This window comes from Carassius auratus, chromosome 35, assembly GCF_003368295.1.
Source record: "Carassius auratus strain Wakin chromosome 35, ASM336829v1, whole genome shotgun sequence".
Lineage (NCBI taxonomy): Eukaryota > Metazoa > Chordata > Actinopteri > Cypriniformes > Cyprinidae > Carassius > Carassius auratus.
The window spans coordinates 17,381,704-17,407,301 of NC_039277.1; the positions used below are offsets into that span (position 1 = coordinate 17,381,704).

General features: G+C 36.2%; 1 protein-coding gene across 5 annotated transcripts in view; it reads left to right on the forward strand.

The window, feature by feature from the left end:
* Positions 1-878: 878 nt before the first annotated feature.
* The window catches only part of LOC113054716 (membrane-associated phosphatidylinositol transfer protein 2-like), an 84,477-nt gene continuing 59,757 nt past the window's right edge, over positions 879-25,598 (forward strand). For 3 of the 5 annotated variants that reach the window (XM_026220453.1, XM_026220456.1, XM_026220457.1), the window contains exon 1: positions 879-1,541. The gene's annotated coding sequence lies outside the window, so the exon portion shown is untranslated. The remainder of the gene's footprint in view (positions 1,542-25,598) is intronic. The other 2 variants (XM_026220458.1, XM_026220460.1) reach the window with 1 other exon arrangement.

Genomic DNA, 25,598 nt, shown 5'->3' on the forward strand with positions numbered 1-25,598 from the left:
AAAAGCAGGATGGATTCTAAATGGCTGTCAGTGTTTTCATTTTGTATCAGATATAAAAAAATTCAAACAAAAATATTTTTGAAAGTGATTGCAGTTATCGTTATGACGTGGACTCTGCTTTTCCTTTAATTGTAATGTTTTTTTTAAACTATATTTATTGTTATATCGAGTTTATTCATCGATAGTTCTCCGAAAATGAAAATTGTGTCATATTTTACTTTCCCTCAAGTTGTTCCAAACCGGTTGGAACAGTTTCTTTGAAGAATGTACGTTACCAAACAGTTGATGGTAGCCGTTGAGTTCCATTGTCATATTTCCATATGGCTACCGTCAACTGGTTACAAAAAATTTCTAAAATATCTTTTGTGTTCATCAAAAGAAAGAAACTCTTTTGGGATTGGAACAACTTGAGGGTGATTTAAATAATGACGGATTCTCATTTTTAGGTGAACTGTCCCTTTAACAGATGTAATAACCTTTCACTTTCCTTGGAAAAGAGCGCCTTGTATGTTTTGCAACAAATTCCTGCCATTTTTCCATACAAGCAAGAAAAACTGCTTTCTATGCATTAGGTGGGGTAAATCAGTGATTTATTAAGTTTTAGTACTTTAAAGTTTTGTAACTTTTAGAGCTTGGCAGCCAGTCCCCATCCACTTCCATTGTATAGACGAGCAACTTGAACAATATGCAATATATCTCCTCTTGTGTTTCACATAAGAGAGATACCCATATGGATTTGGAAAAACACGGTGGTGAGTAAATAATTATAAAATGTTTTATATTATAAAAATATAGAATTAGAATTTTGGTATTTTAGAATTTACGATTTTAGTCACGCCGCCAGAGGGCGCTACAGCGATGGAAAAATAACGAGGAAGGGGAGAGGTGAATTTACCATCCAATGATATCGGACCAGAAATGATGCTGCTCACACTTTCGTTAAAGATAGAAAGAAGAAAAGGACGTGCACGCACGGAAAAGCTGGGTCAAGGTTTGAGAAAGATCATATGCTTTAAATAGACCCGCGGATCCCACGGGACGGCGCGCAAATGCAAGGATCAGCATACCTGTACAGTTTTTCTGCCTGCTCCTTTTTAAAGGATCAACTATATCAGCTGAAGCGGATATAATGATGCAGGAAGCCTTACTCTGCCGCTGCTCTAACATTACAAGCTGAAAACAACAATGCAAAAGCAGTGACACTCAATCTCGAGCTCTGCTGTGGTTTAACCAGTCCTGTCACTTCCTCTTTGACGTGTGCATGTTGTGGACTGTAAACCGTGCGCGCTATTTTAAAAGCACAGGACTTTGTTTTTTGATTGCATGGAGGAAGCCGTCGGCCTGCTTTGCTGTTTTATTTAACGTTGGTCGGCTGAACCGGTAGCCAGCTGCTCGCTTACAGACAGAGCGAGGAAATAGCGTTGCAGCGACCGGCAGACACCTCGATCCACGGCGGGGATGTGTGTGAGCTAAAGCCGCCGGATATCAATGGCTGCATCGCTCTGATCAGAGCCGCTTTGAGCCAAAACTCCGCGCCGAAGGTAAGAAAAAACAAAGCCCGCGAAATATTTAAACGAATTTGAAATGTTCGTCTCAACGGTATTATTTGTAATTCCAACGGTCGCTTCTGAGTTCGCTAGTCAAGGCCTTCTCTTGCTGTCAATTCGTGACCAAAATAAATAATTAATCGCCTTAAACCCTGATTTAGTTTGTTTGTTTTTGTTTTCTAAACGGATTGCCCCATTTAAACGAACCATTTGGGATTTGTAATGAGATTATTATATATAAGGTATTAAAGGTGTTATTTAGTTGATTGTGGAGGAGATTCTTCTGTAATTTTAGTGCTATCTAAAGGGTTTTACGGTTGTCTAGATTAGATGGGATTCATAAATTGACTAATCTTCGCGGTAACATACATAGTTAATGAGGGTTATCTGGGCAATCAAATCACTTATCAGTTTGAGTTTCTACCTGTAATTTATGCTGTATTAATTATTCAGTTTTTATGAATTAGCATTACATTTATAGATGTATATTCATCTTTAAAGAGTCTTACTTGTTATTGATATTTATGTGTGATTTATGGATGTATCATTTCTGCATGTGATTTCCTCAGGAAAGCTGGTCATGAGAATTTGCAACCTGTCATAATTAATTAGCTGTCAGAGATAACAGTTATCTGGTTGAAAAGATAAGTTAGCTCTACAAGTGACATTATCTGATGAATACCTTCCTAATTTAAGTGGCTCTAACATAACTTTTTTAAAATTAAAATAAATTGTAGGTTTCCCACAGTCTGGAAAAATAAGTATATATATTTTAAATGAAGCTTTGTAGTTTATACAATAAAACAGTTAAAAACAGTAATGTGTTATTAATAATATGGTATGTTGGAAACAAACAAACAAAAAAAGTGTAAATGGTGATTTACAGGCCTGGAAAGGTTATTTAAATTTGATTTTGAATGTGACTTTTGTAATATGGTTTTTCTTAACATGGGAATACTGTTTATTTTTAGTCAAATCATTTTTGACAAATATTTGATAATTTTACAGTTTTTTGCATCTCAAGTTGACTCAAATGACACCGACGTAGATGTATTGATGTGACTCTGTCATGTGTTTTTGAGTGCACGTCCATATAATAATTTACCGTTTTTGTCAGTTTGACCCGGTTTGGCTGTTTCGGACTGTTGGATATCTAAAGTTAATCAACTGTCAGAGATAACCTACCTGGTTAAGGATTAGAAAGCTCTTAAAGTTAGGTTTCCCAAAGACAAAGAGAGTTTGTGCTGTAAAGCAGTTTTGTATATGCAGTTTGGCTTATTCTGTGTTGTTGAAATCTATCCATCCATTTATCCATCTATCCATCTATTTATCCATCCACCCATCCATCCATCCATCCAATTCTGTTCCCCCCAATATTTAGATCAGTGTTGACCGTTTCATTGGTTGATAATTGGATTTTTACGTTTGATCCCTGCAGTCTAAAATATGAAGATTCATCCTCAATATCTAGCATTATATTTTCATCTGTCTTTGAGTAATAAACACATCGAAAACAGTCCTGCATCATCCAGTCTGGGCAAGATAATTAGGATGTTCTTCACGTCTTAATCGCAGGGTCACAATTAACTTGTCACGGAATTGTACATTTTTAGTTAGCGAGACCTCATAGTTTGCCATGTTCTTTTCAAGCAAATCGAGGGAGAGGGAAAAACTGCTTCCCTGTATCTAATTATCCTGCCAAAATGATTAGGTTTGTTCTTAATGAATCCTGTTATGAAGCAGCCATCGTAGTTAGAATGAGTCACAGTATTGATTGGCTTCCACTTCCTCCTCCGCTCCCGCCCCGGCCGGAGAACGTCTGCTAATGGCTACAGGGATGTACGGGTGGACGGAGGCAAGGCAGGCCGCTGCCAGGCTCGTGACGGTATGCCAATATGAGCCAGACACTGTTAGCAGCGGGCGATGCCACAGCCGAGAGAGGGAAGCGGACGGCGGGGCGACACACACCACACAGTTGCACCTTGTTATTTATAGCCCAATAGTAAACACTGAAATGAATTCCCTCCAAACAAGGCAAGCAAGCGTGCTAGGGGCCACCAATCTGCTACAGAACATACATATGTTGATTTGAGCCATTGTGTTATTATTGTGAAAGAGCCAGTGCTGGGCCTGGTTATTTACAGTGGCTTTTTCTTGGGTCCAATTTTAAGAATTTCATAGCACAATAACTATATATATATATATATATATATATATATATATATATATATATATATATATATATATATTAGAATATGGATATCTTTGCTGGAAATTCAGCCCAAAAATGGTTTTATATATTAAATAAGAATGTACTGTAGAAATGGCTGTTTTTGATAATCAACTCAATATACTCTAATACTTGAAAAGATGAAAGTCTGAAACCAAATCATAGTAAAACTAGCCACGCATTTTATATAATACTTTAAAAAGTTACCAAAGTTGTCACTTGGGTGGTACCCTTTTTTACATTTTATAGACCAATATCTACCTTAAGGTACCAGTATGCACCTTTAAGGTACCAATATGCACCATTTAGGGATAAATATGGTACAAAGATGTTACTTTTTGTAAAGGTACTGCCTTAGTGACAGCGTTTGCACCTTTTTTTTTTTTTTGAGTGCAAGTGAAAAAGAAAAGACATTGGAAAAAGCAGCCGATAAATGAACCAAATGTAATCGAGAGATGAAGACTTGACATCAAAACCCAGAAGAAGAATTCGCCATGGTTTCCCTGAAGATTTTCTTATGGGTTTTTTAATGGGGTTTTTCTAGTAAAATAAGTCTGTGGTAAACATGACTTGGTGATGTTTTATTGCACAAACTGGTCACACACCAACCGTTCTTATGTAGTTACTCATAAGAAACATACGTCTTTTTTTAATTCTCATATTCAGTATGGGTGTGTGCAATTTGGGTTATAGAGTATTGTAAAACATCCAAGTATTGTCAATTTATATTTACCAAAGACCTTATTTTACTCATAAATTGATAACCACCATTATAAAAACCCATAGGGAAATCTTGAGGGAACCCGTGGTGTATTACTCTTACAGGTTTTGACATGAAGCCTCTCTATTGTACACAAGTTTTATGTAATTCTTTTTCCAATTTTTGCAACATTACTTAAAGAGCAGGCCATATTTTCCAGAGAGCTTGTTAATCAAAATTAAGAAGAATAGAAGCCAACGAAGATACTGTAAAAGCCAAGATTTCAGAAGCAGTCCTTGATAAAATGACATGCACAAAACAAAAGGTTTGTATTGTATTTCTTTGTTCATTGTCTTCTCAACATTATGTAAACGCACTAATAGCAGAAGTGTTTGTGGGGTCAGAGTCTGTTCCTATTTCACGGGCAGGTGTGGATTATTCAAATATGATACTTAAGTAAATCTTAAAATCTTAATTATTGAAAGAAAAAAGTACAAGCAAAAAGTAAAAATAGTCGAAATGTGAAATTAAAACTGCTAGTATGTGACAGCAAGTGACTGTTAATGAGTGAGTCATTAAGATTCAAACCGTTTAATTCAAACGGCTGATTCATTCAGAAACAAAGCATTTGGCTGTGTTAATGAGTGAATCACTGAATCATTTATTCAACCGATTCATTCAAAAAGCTGATTCATTCAATTAGTAAACCCTGTCCATTGCTCAGAGATGCAAAACAGTGCTGTGATCTTCGTTTGGAACTTACTTCATCTGCAGAAAAACGCTACTAAGCCTACAATAAAAAAATATAAATATAAAACGCATACAGAAGCATTTTTGCCATATACAATTTAGAATGCCTGGAATATTGAGTTTTAATAGACTAATAAATCCGTGTGTGTGCACTCTGTGTGTGATTTGGTGATATAGCTTACTTGATAACGTCAGATTGCACATCATTACAACAGCACATACCATATTATCGCAGACGATGCTGTATATCGCACACCCCAGCCTCGACTTGAGTGGGAAATGAAATCATCCGCGGTTGTGGTCTGCGCGCATTTGTTTGCACATGAGCAAAGGTGTTTTTTTTAGGAATCTAACTTGCAAACGTCAGAGGTCAGACCACTGTTGTCAGACCTGCTTTCCTGCAGTCTGTGTTTTTCGGACTATTTTGTAGTCCGTATATATATATATATACTTAGGGGAAATGTATCGGCATAAAAGTATACATTTTAATTAGGAAATGTAGTGCAATAAAAGTTGCCTGAAATATAAAAACTCAAGTAAAGTACAGATACTCCAAAAAATACTTAAGTACTGTAACAAAGTATTTTTACTTTTTTAGATTACACCACTGCTTTTTAGAGACAGTATCTTTATTTATCATGCATTTTTGATTAACAACTTTGCAGATTGTTTTCATTTAAGTATAGCTACTTTATAAACTGCAAAAGCGATATTTTTCAGAAACACATATGACCTGATCTTTAACCATAAACCTGCTCTTTAACTGTGTCTGCACAACATAAATTGCTAATATTACAGTCTTGCATACACGTCTGCGAGACCATTTTCAATGTAAACTCTAGTTTTATTTTGCGCCATAGTGGAAACTACCAAAATCACTTCGTATGGACAGAACCATCATTTCTTTTAGAATGAATGATTGCAAAAGCAAAATCTTGCGTTCGTGTTTGTACGCATGATATGACTGACAGTCGTTCACATACACAGGAATCTGTTAACCTGTGTAACAGTAGCACTTTTCCCTCGAGCATTCCGAGAGTGTAACAGAGATGCTCGACCCTCTGGACTCCAGACACTGTATATCTCTCAGGTAAGACCATTAATAAATGAAGTGTGTAGGTTTGTGTGTGAGCGCTTTGTGTCATGTTTAGCATAGCTTGTTCCGGATCTCCTTGAGCCCTTCAGTCATTCCAGCACTGATGCGTCCCATCCTGTTTCTTGCTGGATTGTCTTGGCAAACGTTTCCACTGGGCACCACTGGTATCTCCGCTTCCAAATATACCCATTGTGCTTGGTAATAAGCATACTGTAGCAGGAAGTGAGTTGGTGTTGGCAGAAGAGCTGTGTGGGCATCTGCTTGGGTGTTTTTATATAACTTACAGAAAGTTACAAATAACCATAGCATCTCCATCGACATCTCTATTCCCATTTCTGCTCATTAGTAAGCTCAGCTGATCTGGAAGAGTTGATTCCCGCAGTTGACGAGGGGAGCAGCATCTGTGTTCTAGATCTGTTTTAAAGGAACCGTAACCAGAATGATCTTGGGATCCTAATGGAATGGTTTACTGAAAAAATTAAAACTAATCACCCTCTTGTCTCTTCAATGGAAGCTTGTTTCCACCACTGAATAAATATTTTAAGATAATTGCGACTTTGTATCACAAAAATAGACAGAATTGTAAGATAAATTAAAGCTGCAAGCAGCGATGAACGGGCCCTCGCACCCGGGCTCACCGGCAACGAGTGGCTTTAGTTAATAGGTGAACGGTGAGAAATATGCGTTTAAACTCATAAATATAAGTAGAATATATCAATGTTTATTCCATATATGTGCCAATCTTCCTGTTGCCAGCAGGTGGCGCTATCATTATAATGGAATATTGGCCTTCAGATGTGTTCAGGGCAGGACTTTTGTCGAACATGTGAAGTTTGGGGAGGATTGGACATTTTATGCCTGAGTTACAAGAACATCCTATTTCATGGCGAAACATCGAAATTTGTCAGGCCGCCATGGACACGCCCTTTAACGAAACCTCAAGATCTTCGCACTTTAAGATCGCAAAAGGCTTTAGATTACACTGACCAAGTTTGGTGTTGATCTGAATAAATATCTAGGAGGAGTTTGTTAAAGTACAACCCCTGAAAATGGCCAAAACAACACTAATTTTGCAGAGAAAATTCGAAATAACTGACTTCCTGTTGGGATTCGGATTTCGTACCAAGAGACTTTTTTGTAGATATTGGTGTGTTACATGCGTGTACCGATTTTTTGTACATGTACGTGAAACATAGCTCGAGGCGCACTCCGTTTAAAGTGTATACGCACTCCGTTGAAAGTGTGTAGGTGGCGCTATCGAGCCATTTTGCCACACTCGATGGAATATTGGCCTTCAGATCTGTTCAGGCCAGGACCCTTATCACACAAGTGAGGTTTGGGCAAGATCGGACATTTTATGCCTGAGTTATAACATCTTTTATTCCCATGGTGAGACATCGAACTTCATCACGGCGCCATGGACACACCTTTTAACAAAAACTCAAGATCTTCACAACTAAACATCACACAGGTCTTTAGATTAGACTGACCACAAAAAATACATTGATGCCATAAAATTTCTAGGAGTAGTTTGTCGCAGTGTAAAATATGTAACTTCCTGTTGCCAATAGGTGGCGCTATGACTATAACTGAATATTGGCATGTAGATCTGTTCAGGTCAAGAGTCTTATCCAACATGTGAAGTTTGGGGCAGATTGGTCATTGTATGTCTGAGTTACAGCAACTTCCTTTTTCATGGCGAAACATCGAAATTTGTCAGGCCGCCATGGACCCGCCCTTTAACGAAACCTCAAGTCCTTCACAATTTATTATCGCAAAGGGCTTTAGATTACACTGACCAAGTTTGGTGTTGATCTGAATAAATCTCTAGGAGGAGTTCGTTAAAGTACAACCCCTGAAAATGGCAAAAACAACACTAATTTTGCAGAGAAAATTCGAAATAACTGACTTCCTGTTGGGATTCGGATTTCGTACCAAGAGACTTTTTTGTAGATATTGGTGTGTTACATGTGTGTACCGATTTTTTGTACATGTACGTGAAACATAGCTCGAGGCGCACTCCGTTGAAAGTGTATAGGTGGCGCTATAGAGCCATTCTGCCACACCCGGTGGAATATTGGCCTGCAGATCTGTTCAGGCCAGGACTGTTATCACACATGTGAAGTTTGGGGAAGATCGGACATTTTATGCCTGAGTTATAACATCTTTTATTCCCATGGCGAGACATCGAACTTTGTCGCGGCGCCATGAACAAGCCTTTTAACGAAAACTCAAGATCTTCACAACTGAACATCGCACAGGCCTTTAGATTAGACTGACCACAAAAAGACATTGATGTCATAAAATTTCTAGGAGTAGTTCGTCGCAGCGTAAAATATGTCACTTCCTGTTGCCAATAGGTGGCGCTATGACTATAACTGAATATGGGCATGTAGATCTGTTCAGGTTCGGAGTCTCATCAAACATGTGAAGTTTGGGGCAGATTGGTCATTGTATGTCTGAGTTATAGCAACTTCATTTTTCATGGCGAATCATCGAAATTCGCCAGGCCGCCACGGACACGCCCTTCAACGAAAACTCAAGATCTTCGCAATTTAACATCGCAAAGGCCTTTAGATTAGGCATACCAAATTTGGTGTTGATTTGAAGAACTCTCTAGGAGGAGTTCGTTAAAATACAACACATGGAAATGACCAAAATTACACAAAATATGCTCATAATATTAAAAATAACCGACTTCCTGTTGGGTTTAGAATTTCGCTCCAAGAGTCTTTTTTGTAGGTATTGGTGTGTTACATATGTGTGCCAATTTTCGTGCATGCACGTGAAACATAGCTGGAAGGCTGTTGATTTTCTTGGTATAGGTGGCGCTGTCGAGCCATTTTGCCACACCCTCTTCTGAATCCTATATCAGACGAAAATTTTCACCAGGTTTGACGCGTGTGCAAAGTTTCATGACTTTTTGAGCATGTTAAAGCCCTCAAAAATGCGATTCATTCGGGAGAAGAAGAAGAAGAAGAAGAAGAAGAATAATAAATATAGCTGCAAGCAGCGATGGCGGGCTCAAGCCGCCAATGCCATCGCCACCACGGTGGCATCAGGTAAACTGTGCCCAGCGGGCACATGCATTCACAATATCCCTCTGGCAGTGAGGTTTTAAAGGATATGGCAGTTAAAGGGTTAATCCGAATCATCTTGACTTTAAAATCACATTCACAGAACAATATATATATATATATATATATATATATATATATATATATATATATATATATATATATATATATATATATACATATAACTTTAGTAACACTTTACAATAAGATTTCATTTATAAACATTATGTTAACATGAACAATATTTATATAGCATTCATTCATGTCAGTTAATATTCCAAACTTAAACATTAAAACATTGTTTTATTGTGATTTTTTTCCAAGCACATTTTACCAATTCCTAACCATATAAATCTTAATAACTACCATTATTTTTTATTTAATCATTTATGAGTGCTATACAATAGTCCAGGAAAGCTGGAAGAGAAAAACTCCTTATATTCATGTGTGCAGAGTTATTAGGCATGTTTTCTTTTACAGATGAAATACGCTAAAATAGACTTTTAACTCAAACTGTAAGGTCGAAAATTATGAAATACCCATGAGAAATATCAAACACAAATGCAATACAGAAATGGATCAGTTAAGACTTGACCATTGTACAAAAATGCTGACTGGGTCATGAGGTCAGAAAAGAAGAAGAAAAAAGCAGGTCAAGAAGAACTGACAAAAAGAATTGCAAAATAATTAGTAATTAATGTGAAGATTAATTTTTAGTCAATTCTGCAAGACAGACTTTTCAGGAAAGGAGGTGGAATAAAAATGAGCTCCTAAATCTTAATCCTGGATTCTGGAAGATATATTCCTCAAACCATCGAACAAGAGGAGGTGGTGCTGGTCCTTCACGAGTCACTCTAATCTGTTCATAAAGCCTATATATAAAGACTTAATATATAGTATTTCACAATACTTCATGGTATTCTAATTAAATCATTTTTTGGAATCTTAAGTCTCTCAGAGCCTGACACCGAGTAATTCTGGAGACTCCAGGAAAGTGGCAGTTCTGTAAAATGTTGGCGCTGGAGACTAAATGCACCCTGATAGTTTCACACCTAATTCACTTAACACACACACACACACACACACACACACACACACACACACACATTACCCACAGTGACAGTGGGACTGAGTGACATCAGATGTATGATAGTTTTTTTAATTTTCTATCATCCATATAGTGTTGTATAGTCATGAAACTATGGTCATGAGACCAGTCATTCTGAGGAAATATGCCTCAGAATGACTGGTCTTCTATGTGTACATTTTTTTTTTTTAAGTGTTTAGAAGCTGCACTTTAAAAAAATAAAAAGACATTTACTGGTTCCTTTTTTACTATTATTTCAAAAAATCATCACGGCAAAACCATTCAAGCTATCCAAAATTCATTCACACCTATTCTGTAAGATTAATTCTTTAAACAGTGGTAAAAGAAGATGTGGTGCTGAACCTTCAAGAGTCACTCAAAACGTTATCTGTCCATAAAGCCTATAAATAATTATTCTTAATATACAGTTCAAAATACTTCAGCTTGTTATTCTAATTAAGTGAGGGTCATTTTATCAGTAAAATATATACAATTCATTTTTTTTTGAAAGATTTCTATAAATGATTTAAATCATACTCGTTTCTACAATAATTATTTAAAAGTAATCCTATAGCTCCCTCTGTTGGCCATTATTGGTACTAAGAATTGCAAGCTTGATTTATAAGTTATGATAGTTTAAATTTTATGCTGGCTCTTGAAATTGATAAAGCTATGAAACTTACTGTGCTTCCTTCAAATGAGGACTTCTACTTATATAAAAAAATATGAAGATTTAGAATGAAAAATTGTAAAGATATAGTAAAATAACTATTGTATTTTTTTATGTTACTTTAATAAATCTCTATGGCAAAACCATTTAAGCTATCCTAAACCCATTCACAATTTAACATCTCAGTATATAGGCATAATGTTGAAAAAGGAGTATGGAGTAGTATGAGTAGGAGTATGAATTCATTTGCAGGCTTTATCATAATTCCACAATAAAATTTCTGAGTTCTGTATCAATCTGTGTTGTTGTTTGTTTATTTTTATCTTTTATTTTTCATAGGAAGATAACTTACTCTCATTTTTAATAAATGTGCTTATAAACCAAGGACAAGCTATTTATAGCTGTATTTATAAACTGCTTACTACTGACTATTGATATTGGGACAAGGCTTTATAAAGCATGAACTGACTATTTAATAATGAGTGCAGTTATTATAAAGTGTTATCAATGAATTTGCTAATGTTAACACATTAGACATTATTTTACAGTGTTATCAAATCCTTAAATGACTCATAAGCATTTGTGAAAGTTCTGCTTGCATTACAGCTTAGTATTGATCTGTGAGCTGAACAGATTTACTGTTACATCCATGAGATTATGTAAATTAAAATAAATATAATGTCACACGATGTCATAGGTCAGCATCAAATGAGTTTGAAATTATTATTTGCAGCACAAATAAGGTTTTTTTTAGGATTTTTAAAAATCCCTAAAACTGTCAGAAAAAGGTTAAGGCCTAAGCTATTTCTATGTGAGTGGCTAATTTTATTTTTGTTTTTATAATTGTAATACACAAACTATGAAATTATACAAAATGTATAAAAAGATAAATAAATAAATACGCACACATTAAAAAAGCAGCCAAGTCGAATGAGTTTCCTTTTTTATATAGATTAAAATTGAAGACAGAAACAAGTGGTAAATGTGGTCACTTTAATATTCAAATCCAGTAGATCCAGTTTATGTTCACGTGGCTGTTTTCGTTTATATTCGCCAAGCTATTATGTATTTTGAAATAATCTTGTCCGTGATGTGTTCGTTCGTACGACGAAAGCCAGAATCCTGCAGCTCGAGAGATATGTTATTCTGCCAGTCGCGCTTTCAAATAGTCTTGCACACTTAAACAGGTCACAAACACCAGCATTTAGCTCTTGTTGTGTTACAATGGGTTTATTGTGTGCATTTGTGGTAATATTTTATTTAAAAAAGCTCTTAAACAAGAATAAATTCGTTTGTTTTGAGCTCGACACTGTACGCGCTGATCGGAGGCGGGGATTTCAGTTAGGCAGCCACAAATATTTCATTTTCACACAAACAGTTCAAAAACATCTTAATTTAGCTCTTGGTGTGTTCTAATTGGTTGATTGTGTGATATCGCTGTAATAATTTATTTTTAAAAGCTTTAAAACAGGAATAAATTCGTTTTCTCTGAGCTCTTTACTCCAGACGCTCGTGATCACAGCGGTGATTCATCTCTCCTATTTCTCACATATCTCTGGCCAGAAATAATTTATCCATGAGCCCTGAACCGGTAATAATCAGATATGTTGGTTTAGCTTGTCAGTGTGAATTAAATCTAAGTATTTGTTTGTATTTTTAACCGATTTAAAAGTGAAAGTAAAAGTTCGGGAATTGAACCTGTAGGGGCGCTATTTCTCTCAGACAATGGAAGTCTAAGCACACACACTCAAACAGAGGGACAGAGTGAGATGAGATGTCTGACAGTTTTTTAATTTTCTGTTATCCATACAGTGTTGTAAAGTCGTGAAACTATGCATATTTCCTCAGAATGACTTTTTCATCTGTATGAAAAAATTATTTGACGTGTTTGGAAGCTGCAATTTAAAAATACAATAATGATTCCCTTTGTAAGGTCATTTAAAAAAATCACCACGGCAAAACCATTCAAGCTATCCAAAATCCATTCACAATTTAAGTTCCTATCAGAAATACTGATGTGTGTTCAGAGTTTTGTGAAATTCTAAGTATGTTATTTGCCTCAAAATCACCTGAGAAGTATTCCAGTTTGACATGTTGCCACGCCAACAATTTTTTAGATATCAATATCCCCCTTGCAGATTTATATCGGCTGTGTTTTAACATTATTCTGATGAAGTTTGAAGCAAATCGAGTAATAATAAGATGCTGAATTCAAATCATTTTGAAAATGACACACTTCCTTCTGCCAGTTGGTGGCGCTATAACTTTGACTCCTAATAGTCACATATATGCGATCGACATCATACAACGAATAATCTGATGAAGTTTGATTAAAATCAGGAAATGTATGTGGACGGTATTAGACACTTCCTGTTTCTCATTTCTCGCCATAATTTCAACGCCTCGCCACGAGCAAACCGTTCGAGATATCAAAAATCCCCTGGCAATTTTTCATCCCCAGTGTCTTGAGATCATGTTGACCGAGTTTGGCGGCAATCGAGAAAAAAACCTATGACAAGTATTTCAAATTCCAGAGCATGCGCTTTTTACATAACTCTAAATAGCTGACTTCCTGATGGGCGGAGCCTATGACATGCAATACGAAAGTTGTTTGGCACGATGAGATCTATATGTGTACTGAGTTTCATATGAATATGTGCAAGTATGTGTGAGCTATACATCAACATTTCTGACTGTGTTCCAGGGGGCGCCATAGAGCCCCTGTGCCACGCCCGGGTCCCAGCCTCTGCAGGCTCCTAAAGGCCACAGATTCCAAAGTGTGCGCAAATTTTCAAGAGTTTTTGAGTATGTTAAGGACCCCAAAAGCCCCCACAACTTTGACGAAAAATTTGAATACTAAACCCTAAATAGCCAACTTCCTGTTGGGCGGAGCCTATGATATGCAATACAAAAGTTGTTTGGATTGATGAGATTTATATGTGTACCGAGTTTCATACGTCTACGAGCAAGAATGTATGATATATGGCCCTCCATATTCCAGGGGGCGCTGTAGAGCCCCTGTGCCACGCCCGTGTATCAGTCTCTGCCCGGCCCTAATGGCCGCAGGTTCCAATCTGTGTGCCAATTTTCAAGACTTTTTAAGCACGTTAAGGGCCCCAAAAGCCCCCGAGACGTTGGAAAAAAATAATAATAATAATAAATATAGCTGCAAGCAGCGATGGCGGGCTCAAGCCACCAGTGCCATCGCCACCCCGGTGGCATCAGGTAAACTGTGCCCAGCGGGCACATGCATTCACAATATCCCTCTGGCAGTGAGGTTTTAAAGGATATGGCAGTTAAAGGGTTAATCCGAATCATCTAGACTTTAAAATCACATTCACAGAACAATATATATATAACTTTAGTAACACTTTACAATAAGATTCCATTCATAAACATTATGTTAACATGAACAATATTTATATAGCATTCATTCATGTCAGTTAATATTCCAAACTTAAACATTAAAACATTGTTTTATTGTGATGTTTTTCCAAGCACATTTTACCAATTCCAAACCATATCAATCTTAATAACTACCATTATTTTTTATTTAATCATTTATGAGTGCTATACAATAGTCCAGGAAAGCTGGAAGAGAAAAACAGGTCAAGAAGAACTGACAAAAAGAATTGCAAAATAATTAGGAAATAATGTGAAGATTAATTTTTAGTCAATTCTGCAAGACAGACTTTCAGGAAAGGAGGTGGAATAAAACTGAGCTCCTAAATCTTAATCCTGGATTCTGGAAGATATATTCCTCAAACCATCGAACAAGAGGAGGTGGTACTGGTCCTTCACGAGTCACTCTAATCTGTTTATAAAGCCTATATATAAAGCCTTAATATATAGTATTTCACAATACTTCATGGTATTCTAATTAAATCATTTTTTGGGATCTTAAGTCTCTCAGAGCCGGACACCGAGTAATTCTGGAGACTCCAGGAAAGTGGCAGTTCTGTAAAATGTTGGCGCTGGAGACTAAATGCTCACTGATAGTTTCACACCTAATTCACTTAACACACACACACACACACACACACATACACACACACACACACTACCCACAGTGACAGTGGGACTGAGTGACATTAGATGTATGATAGTTTTTTTATTTTCTATCATCCATATAGTGTTGTATAGTCATGAAACTATTGTCATGAGACCAGTCATTCTGAGGAAATATGCCTCAGAATGACTTGTCTTTTATGTGTACATTTTTTTTAAGTGTTTAGAAGCTGCACTTTAAAAAAATAAAAAGACATTTACTGGTTCCTTTTTTACTATTATTTCAAAAAATCACCACGACAAAACCATTCAAGCTATCCAAAATTCATTCACACCTGTTCTGTAAGATTAATTCTTTAAACAGTGGTAAAAGAGGATGTGGTGCTGATCCTTCAAGAGTCACTCAAAACGTATCTGTCCATAAAGCCTATAAAGAATTATTCTTAATATACAGTTCACAATACTTCAGCTTGTTATTCTAATTAAGTGAGGGTCATTTTTATCAGTAAAATTCCTAAAATACATATTATTTTATTTGAAAGATTTCTATAAATTATTTAAATCATACTCGTTTCTACAATAATTATTTAAAAGTAATCCTATAGCTCCCTCTGGTGACCATTATTGGTACTAAGAATTGCAAGCTTGATTTATAAGTTATGATAGTTTTAATTTTAGGCTGGCTCTTGAAAATGAAAAAGCAATGAAACTTACTGTGCTTCCTTCAAATGAGGACTTCTACTTATATAAAAAATTATGAAGAGTTAGAATGAAAAATTTTAAAGATATAGTAAAATAACTATTGTATTTTTTTATGTTACATTAATAAATCTCTATGGCAACACCATTTAAGCTATCCTAAACCCATTCACAATTTAACATCTCAGTATATCTCAGTATCATGTTGAAAAAGGAGTATGGAGTAGTATGAGGAGGAGTATGAATTCATTTACAGGCTGATTTTATCATAAATCCACAATAAAATTTATTTTTCTGTTCTGTATCAATCTGTGTTGTTGTTTGTTTATTTTTATCTTTTAGTTTTCATAGGAAGATAACTGATCCTTTACTCTCCTTTTTAATAAATGTGCTTATAAACCAAAAACAAGCTATTTATAGCTGTATTTATAAACTGCTTACTACTGACTATTAATATTGGGACAAGGCTTTATAAAGCATGAACTGACTATTTACTTTTTGAGTTTGAAATTATTATTTGCAGCACAAATTAGGGTTTTTTAGGATTTTTAAAAATCCCTAAAACTGTCAGAAAATGATAAGGCCTAAGATTTCTATGTGAGTGGCTACATTTATTTGTTTTATAACTATAATGCATAAACTATGAAATTATACAAAATGTATAAAAAAGTACAACAGTCATTGTTTTCCAATGTTTTTTTTTTTTTTTTTTTTTTTTTTTGGATTTACATTAAAAAAAAATTAGCCTACTGCAATCATTCTAAACAGCTTGAATAAAACCTGTTAATATTTATTATAGACCACTATAACTGTGTATAATCTAACAAACGAGTTTATTATGAAAATAAAAGTGTGTACACCAGATAAATTGGACGATAAAGAAATTGCTAACAATAGTATAATAGAGCATGTTTTAGGTTTTTAGGCGTTTAGATGCAGATATGGACAAATCAAATGTAAAATCAAATGTAATTGATTTAATTAAATATAGATTAATTCTTGTTAGGGCAAAATAATAAATAAATAAATAAATACGTACACACATTAAAAAAGCAGCCAAGATGAATGAATTTCATTTTTTATATAGATTAAAATTGAAGACAGAAGCAGCTGGTATATGCGGTCACTTAATATTAAACTCCAGTAGATCCAGTTCAGATATATTTCTCAACAGTTTATGTTCACGTGGCTGTTTTCGTTTATAGTCGCCAAGCTATTATGTGTTTTGAAATAATCTTGTCCGTGATGTGTTCGTTCGTACGACGAAAGCCAGAATCCTGCAGCTCGAGAGATATGTTATTCTGCCAGTCTCGCTTTCAAATAGTCTTGCGCACTTAAACGGGTCACAAACACCTGCATTTACCTCTTGATGTGTTACAATGGGTTTATTGTGTGCATTTGTGGTAATGTTTTATTTAAAAAAGCTCTTAAACAAGAATAAATTCGTTTGTTTTGAGCTCGACACTGTGCGCGCTGATCGGAGGCGGTGATTTCAGTTAGGCAGCCACAAATATTTCATTTTCACACAAACAGTTCAAAAACATCTTAATTTAGCTCTTGGTGTGTTCTAATTGGTTGATTGTGTGATATCGCTGTAATAATTTATTTTTAAAAGCTTTAAAACAGGAATAAATTCGTTTTCTCTGAGCTCTTTACTCCAGACGCTCGTGATCACAGCGGTGATTCATCTCTCCTATTTCTCACATATCTCTGGCCAGAAATAATTTATCCATGAGCCCTGAACCGGTAATAATCAGATATGTTGGTTTAGCTTGTCAGTGTGAATTAAATCTAAGTATTTGTTTGTATTTTTAACTGATTTAAAAGTGAAAGTAAAAGTTCGGGAATTGAACCTGTAGGGGCGCTATTTCTCTCAGACAATGGAAGTCTGAAGCACATATACTCAAACAGAGGGACGGAGTGAGATGATATGTTTGACAGTTTTTTAATTTTCTGTTATCCATACAGTGTTGTAAAGTCGTGAAACTATGCATATTTCCTCAGAATGACTTTTTCATCTGTATGAAAAAATTCTTTGACGTGTTTGGAAGCTGCAATTTAAAAATACAATAATGATTCCCTTTGTAAGGTCATTTAAAAAAATCACCACGGCAAAACCATTCAAGCTATCCAAAATCCATTCACAATTTAAGTTCCTATCAGAAATACTGATGTGTGTTCAGAGTTTTGTGAAATTCTAAGTATGTTATTTGCCTCAAAATCACCTGAGAAGTATTCCAGTTTGACATGTTGCCACGCCAACAATTTTTTAGATATCAATATCCCCCTTGCAGATTTATATCGGCTGTGTTTTAACATTATTCTGATGAAGTTTGAAGCAAATCGAGTAAAAATAAGATGCTGAATTCAAATCATTTTGAAAATGACACACTTCCTTCTGCCAGTTGGTGGTGCTATAACTTTGACTCCTAATAGTCACATATATGCGATCGACATCATACAACAAATAATCTGATGAAGTTTGATTAAAATCAGGAAATGTATGTGGACGGTATTAGACACTTCCTGTTTCTCATTTCTCGCCATAATTTCAACGCCTCGCCACGAGCAAACCGTTCGAGATATCAAAAATCCCCTGGCAATTTTTCATCCCCAGTGTCTTGAGATCATGTTGACCAAGTTTGGCGGCAATCGAGAAAAAAACCTATGACAAGTATTTCAAATTCCAGAGCATGCGCTTTTTACATAACTCTAAATAGCTGACTTCCTGTTGGGTGGAGCCTATGACATGCAATACGAAAGTTGTTCGGCACGATGAGATCTATATGTGTACTGAGTTTCATATGAATTTGTGCAAGTATGTGTGAGCTATACATCAACATTTCTGACTGTGTTCCAGGGGGCGCCGTAGAGCCCCTGTGCCACGCCCGGGTCCCAGCCTCTGCAGGCTCCTAAAGGCCACAGATTCCAAAGTGGGCGCAAATTTTCAAGAGTTTTTGAGTATGTTAAGGACCCCAAAAGCCCCCACAACTTTGACGAAAAATTTGAATACTAAACCCTAAATAGCCAACTTCCTGTTGGGCGGAGCCTATGATATGCAATACAAAAGTTGTTTGGATTGATGAGATTTATATGTGTACCGAGTTTCATTCGTCTACGAGCAAGAATGTATGATATATGGCCCTCCATATTCCAGGGGGCGCTGTAGAGCCCCTGTGCCACGCCCGTGTATCAGTCTCTGCCCGGCCCTAATGGCCGCAGGTTCCAATCTGTGTGCCAATTTTCAAGACTTTTTAAGCACGTTAAGGGCCCCAAAAGCCCCCGAGACGTTGGAAAAAAATAATAATAATAATAATAATAATAATAATAATAATAATAATAATAAAAAATAATCCTAAGGAAAACAATAGGCCTCTCGCCCTTTGGGCTTGAGCCCTAATTAAAGCTGCAAGCAGCGATGAACGGGCCCTCGCACCCGGGCTCACCGCCATCGTGTGGCTTTAGTAAAAAGGTGAACGTTGAGAAATATGCATTTAAACTCATAAACATAAGTGCAATATATCAAAGTTTATTCCATAAGTGTGCCAATCTTCCTGTTGCCAGCAGGTGGCGCTATCGTTATAATGGAATATTGGCCTTCAGATGTGTTCAAGCCAGGACCCTTATCACACATGTGAAGTTTGGGCAAGATCGGACATTTTATGCCTGAGTTATAACATCTTTTATTCCCATGGCGAGACATCGAACTTCGTCATGGCGCCATGGACACACCTTTTAACAAAAACTCAAGATCTTCACAACTAAACATCACACAGGTCTTTAGATTAGACTGACCACAAAAAAGACATTAATGTCATAAAATTTCTAGGAGTAGTTTGTCACAGTGTAAAATATGTCACTTCCTGTTGCCAATAGGTGGCGCTATGACTATAACTGAATATTGGCATGTAGATCTGTTCAGGTCAAGAGTCTTATCAAACATGTGAAGTTTGGGGCAGATTGGACATTGTATGTCTGAGTTATGGCACCATCATTTTTCATGGCGAATCATCGAAATTTGTCAGGCCGCCATGGACACGCCCTTTAACGAAACCTCAATTCCTTCGCAATTTAACATCGCAAAGGGCTTTAGATTACACTGACCAAGTTTGGTGTTGATCTGAATAAATCTCTAGGAGGAGTTCGTTAAAATACAACCCCTGAAAATGACAAAAACAACACCAATTTTGCAGGGAAAATTAAAAATAACCGACTTCCTGTTGGGATTCGGATTTCGTACCAAGAGACTTTTTTGTAGCTATTGGTGTGTTACATATGTTTACCGATTTTCGTACATGTACATGACATGTAGCTCGAGGCGCACTCCATTGAAAAGGTATAGGTGGCGCTATCGAGCCATTTTGCCACACCCAATGGAATATTAGCCTCCAGATGTGTGCAGGTCAGTACTCTTATCACACATGTGAAGTTTGGGCAAGATCTGATATTTTATGCCTGAGTTACAACAACTTCTACTCCCATGGCGAGACATCGAACTTTGACATGACGCCATGGACACGCCCTTTAACGAAAACTCAAGATCTTCACAATTTAACATCGTACAGGCCTTTAGATTAGACTGAACACAAAAAAGACATTGATGTCATAAAATTTCTAGGAGTAGTTCTTCGCAGCGTAAAATATGACACTTCCTGTTGCCAATAGGTGGCGCTATGAATATAACTAAATATGGGCATGTCAATCTATTCAGTTTCAGAGTCTTATCAACCATGTGAAGTTTGGGGCAGTTTGGACATTGTATGTCTGAGTTATAGCAACTTCATTTTTCATGGCGAATCATCGAAATTCGCCAGGCCGCCACTGACACGCCCTTCGACGAAAACTCAAAATCTTCGCAATTTAACATCGCAAAGGCCTTTAGATTAGGCATACCAAACTTGGTGTTGATCTGAATAAGTCTGTAGGAGGAGTTCGTTAAAATACAACGCATGGAAATGGCAAAAATGACACAAAATTTGCTCATAATATTAAAAATAACCAACTTCCTGTTGGGTTTAGAATTTTGTTCTAAGAGACTTTTTTGTAGGTGCTGGAGAGTTACACATGTGTACCGATTTTCATACATGTACGTGAAACATAGCTCGAGGCGCACACCGTTGAACGTGTATAGGTGGCGCTGTCGAGCCATTTTGCCACACCCACTTCTGAAACCCATATCAGATGTAAATTTTCGCCAGTTCTGAGGTGTGTGCAAAGTTTCATGACTTTTTGAGTATGTTTAGGCCCTCAAAAATGCGATTCATTTTGGAGAAGTATAATAATAATAATAATAATAATAAACGGAGCAATTCCAAGAGGGTCCTCACACCATCGGTGCTCGGGCCCTAAATATAGCTGCAAGCAGCGATGTCGGGCTCAAGCCATCAGTGCAACGCCACCCTGGTGGCATCGGGAAAACTGTGCCCAGCGGGCATAAGCATTTACAGTAACCCTCTGACAATCAAGTTTTAAGGGATGTGGCAGTTAAAGGGTTAATCCGACCAATCTAGACTTTGAAATCACATACACAGAACAATATATATAACTTTAGTAACACTTTATTTTAAAATGTATAAAAAATGTATAAGGTGTGCATTGTAGCTGACACCTATATGAACACATTACAATTGTTTTGTGACTACAAGTCTTTCTTCTCAAATGCTATTGAGTGGTCGCGAACGCGGATGGGAGAATGGCGCATATTTGTTTTGTTTTTTTTGAGCAACTGGTGCCCCCTCTGGGAGTTGGTGCTCTACGAAGACTGCATACTCTGCATATAGGGAGCGGCGGTACTATCTGGAAGATATATTCCTCAAACCATCGTACAAGTGAAGGTGATGCTAGTCCTTCAAGAATCGCTCAAAACCTTTTCAAGTGTACAGTTTCCTTTTATTGCATCTTGAAATAAATATTTCTGAATTCTGAATCAAACTGGGTTGTGTTTATTGATTTATTTTATAAGACAACTGAAACTTTAATCTCCTTTGTAATATATGTGCTTTTAAACCAAGAACAATGTAATTAGAGATGTATTCCTGCTTAATAATGACTATTATCAAGGGAAAAGGCTTTATAATCATGAACTATTTACTAATGCTTAGCTAATGAGTGCAGTTATTATAAAGTGTTACCAATGCATTTACTAATGTTAACAAATTAGACATTATTATACAGTGTTACCAAACCCTTTAATAATTTATTAGTGTTTTGTAATGATTTTAATGACCTATAAGCATTTGTGAAATAGTTTTGCTTGCATTGCAGCTTAATCTGTCAGTTGAAGAGTTTTACTGTTACATCCATGAGATTAATAAATGTCATGTCACGTCACAGGTTGTCATAGGTCAGTATCAAATGAGTTTGAAATTATAATTTGCAGCACAAATAAGGCTTCTTAGGATGTTTTTAAATCCCAAAAACTGTCAGAAAAGGATAAGGCCTAAGAGATTTCTTAACCTGTAATGAAAGGAAAAAAACACCACCATTAGCAACAACAAAAACAATAACAATTTAAAATATAGATTTTTTTTCCTGATTATTAAAGGAATGATTAGGTCTCTCTCTCTCTCTCTCTCTCTCTCTCTCTCTCTCTCTCTCTCTCTCTCTCTGCCAGACAGCCCCTCCCTACAATCCACACACACTGTCAGTCACCAAAGATTCACAGTCACCAACCCCCTCACACTCACACTCCCCCTCCCTCTCCCCCTCCCTTTCCTCACACAGACGGAGTGGCCAGAGTGAGATCATGTCAGTTGAGAAGTCTGACAGTTTTTTCTTTTCTTTTATCCATACAGTGTTGTAAAGTCATGAAACTATGCATATTTCCTCATAATGATTTGATCTCTGTATGAAAACATGCCTTGAAGTGTTTGGAAGCTGCAATTTAGACATACAATACAATTAATGTTTTCCTTCTTACTGTCATTTCAAAAAATCACCACGTCAAAACCGTTCAAGCTAACCAAAATCCGTTCGCAATTTAAGTTCCTCGATGTTGTTTCTTCATGTAGTCAAAGTTTGGTGTGTATAGTGTACTTCCCATGTGAGGAGTATGCATTAATTCACAACTGTAAAATCTCAAAAATACACATTCAAATCAAAATAGCTGACTTCCTGTTGATCGTAGCTTATGACTGTGAATTAGAAAGTTGTCCGTCTTGATAAGAACAATTTAAGTACCGAGTTTGGTGTCTGTAGCTAAAACTAAATAAAATGCATTATTATTATTATTAGCTGTACACTTGCTAAACATTTTTAAATATAAACTTATGCAATTGTGTGTGTATATATATATATATATATATATATATATATATATATATATATATATATATATATATATATATATATATATAAATTCAAGTGTACAGTTTTCTTTTATTGCATCTTGAAATAAATATTTATGAGTTCTGTGTTTGTTTATTTTATTTATTTTATTTTTTATTTTACATTTTTTTTAGGGAGATTACAGCCTTTAATCTCCTCAAAATAAATGTGCATATAAACCATGAACAATTTAATTATAGCTGTATTTATAAAATGCTTACTAAAATATTAATTTTGGGAGAAGGCTATATAAAGCATGAACTGACTATTTACTAATGCTTAGCTAAGAATTGCAGCTATTATGAAGTGTTACCAATGCATTTACTAATGTTAACAATTGAGACATTATTTTAAAGTGTTACCAAATCCTTAAATAATTTAAAAGTGTTTTGTTATGATTTCATTAACCTATAAGCATTTGTGAAATAGTTCTGCTTGCATTAAAGCTTAGTCTTCATCTGTGAGCTGAACAGTTTTACTGTTACATCCTTGAGATTATGTAAATTCAAATAAATGTCATGTCACAGGGTGACAGAGGTCAGTATCAAATGAGTTTGAAATTATTATTTGCAGCACAAATAAGGTTTTTTAGGATTTTTTTTAATCCCTGAAACTGTCAGAAAAGGATAAGGCCTAAGATATTTCTTAAGATGTAATGATAACAGCACAATTAGCAACAACAACAAAAAAATAACAATTTAAAAAACAGTTTTTTTTCTGGTGATTAAAGAGATGTTTAAGTCTCTCTCTCTCTCTCTCTCTCTCTCTCTCTCTCTCTGTCTGTCTGCCACTCAGCTCACACCCCTCCCCCACTCACACTCACACACACACACAGAGTCAGCACACAGAGTGACAGAGTGAGATCAGATGTCTGACAGTTTTTTAATTTTCTTTTAATCATACAGTGCTGTAAAGTCATGAAACTATGCATATTTCCTCAGAATCACTGGTTTTCTAAATTAAAAATGTTTTTTAAAGGTTTGGAAGCTGCAATTTAAAAATACAAGACGATTAATGTTTCACTTTTTACTGTCATTTCAAAAAATCACCACGACAAAACCGTTCAAGCTAACCAAAATCTGTTCGCAATTTAAGTTCCTCGATGTTTTTTCTTCATGTAGACAACGTTTGGTGTGTATAGTGTACTTCCCCTGTGAGGAGTATTCATTAATTCACAACTGTAAAATCTCAAAAATACACATTCAAATCAAAATAGCCGACTTCCTGTTGATCGTAGCTGATGACTGTGCATTAGAAAGTTGTCCGTCTTGAAAAGAACAATTTATGTACCAAGTTTGGTGTCTGTAGCTAAAACTAACCCCCCCACTTTTGACAAAAGGTGGCGCTATAGAGTGCCTCCTTCACGCCCTTTTAAAAGCTTTTGCCATTATCTAGCTATCACTAATACTGATATGTGTTTTGAGTTTCATGTAAATCTGAGCTTGTTGTATGCCTCAAACTCACCATAACAGAACATTCAAGTTTGACACGTTGCCATGGCAACACTATATCAGATATCAATATCCCCACAACAGATTTACATCGGCCGTGTTTTGTCATTATTCTGATGAAGTTTTAAGTAAATCGAGTAAAAATAAGATGCTGAATTCAAAGCATTTGGAAAATGACACACTTCCTGCTGCCAGTTGGTGGAGCTATAACGTTGACTCTTAATAGCCACATATATACAATCGGTATCATACAACGAACAAACCCATGAAGTTTGATCAAATTCAGGAAATGTATGTGGATGTTATTAGACATTTCCTGTTTCTCATTTCTCGCCATAAGTTCCATGCCTCGCCACGGGCAAACCGTTCGAGATATCAAAAATCCCCTCGCAATTTTTCATCCTCAATGTCTTGAGATCATGTTCACCGAGTTTCGTGGCGAACGGGTTGAAAACCTCAGAGGAGTATTTCAAATTCCAGAGCATGCTTTTTTTAAACAGCCCTGAATAGCTGACTTCCTGTTGGGCGGAGCCTATGACATAAAGTGTGAAAGTTGTTCGGCTCAATGAGATCTATAAGTGTACCGAGTTTGATATAAATACATGCAAGTGTGTGTGAGCTATGGTTCAAGAATTCTGACTGTCTTCCAGGGGGCGCTGTAGAGCCCCTGTGCCACGCCCGGGTCCCAGCCTCTGCGGCGTCCTGATGGCCGCAGATTCCAATGTGTGTGCCAATTTTCAAGAGTTTTTGAGCATGTTAAGGCCCCCAAAACACCCCGGAAGGTTTAATAAAAAATAAAAATAATAATAATAATAACAAGAATAATCCTTAGAAGAACAATAGGGCTCTTCGCCCCTTCGGGCTTGAGCCCTAATAATAAAAAACGAAGCAGATACAAGAGGGTCCTCGCACCTCGGTGCTCGGGCCCTAAAAAGTCGCAATTATGTGTTATGAAGT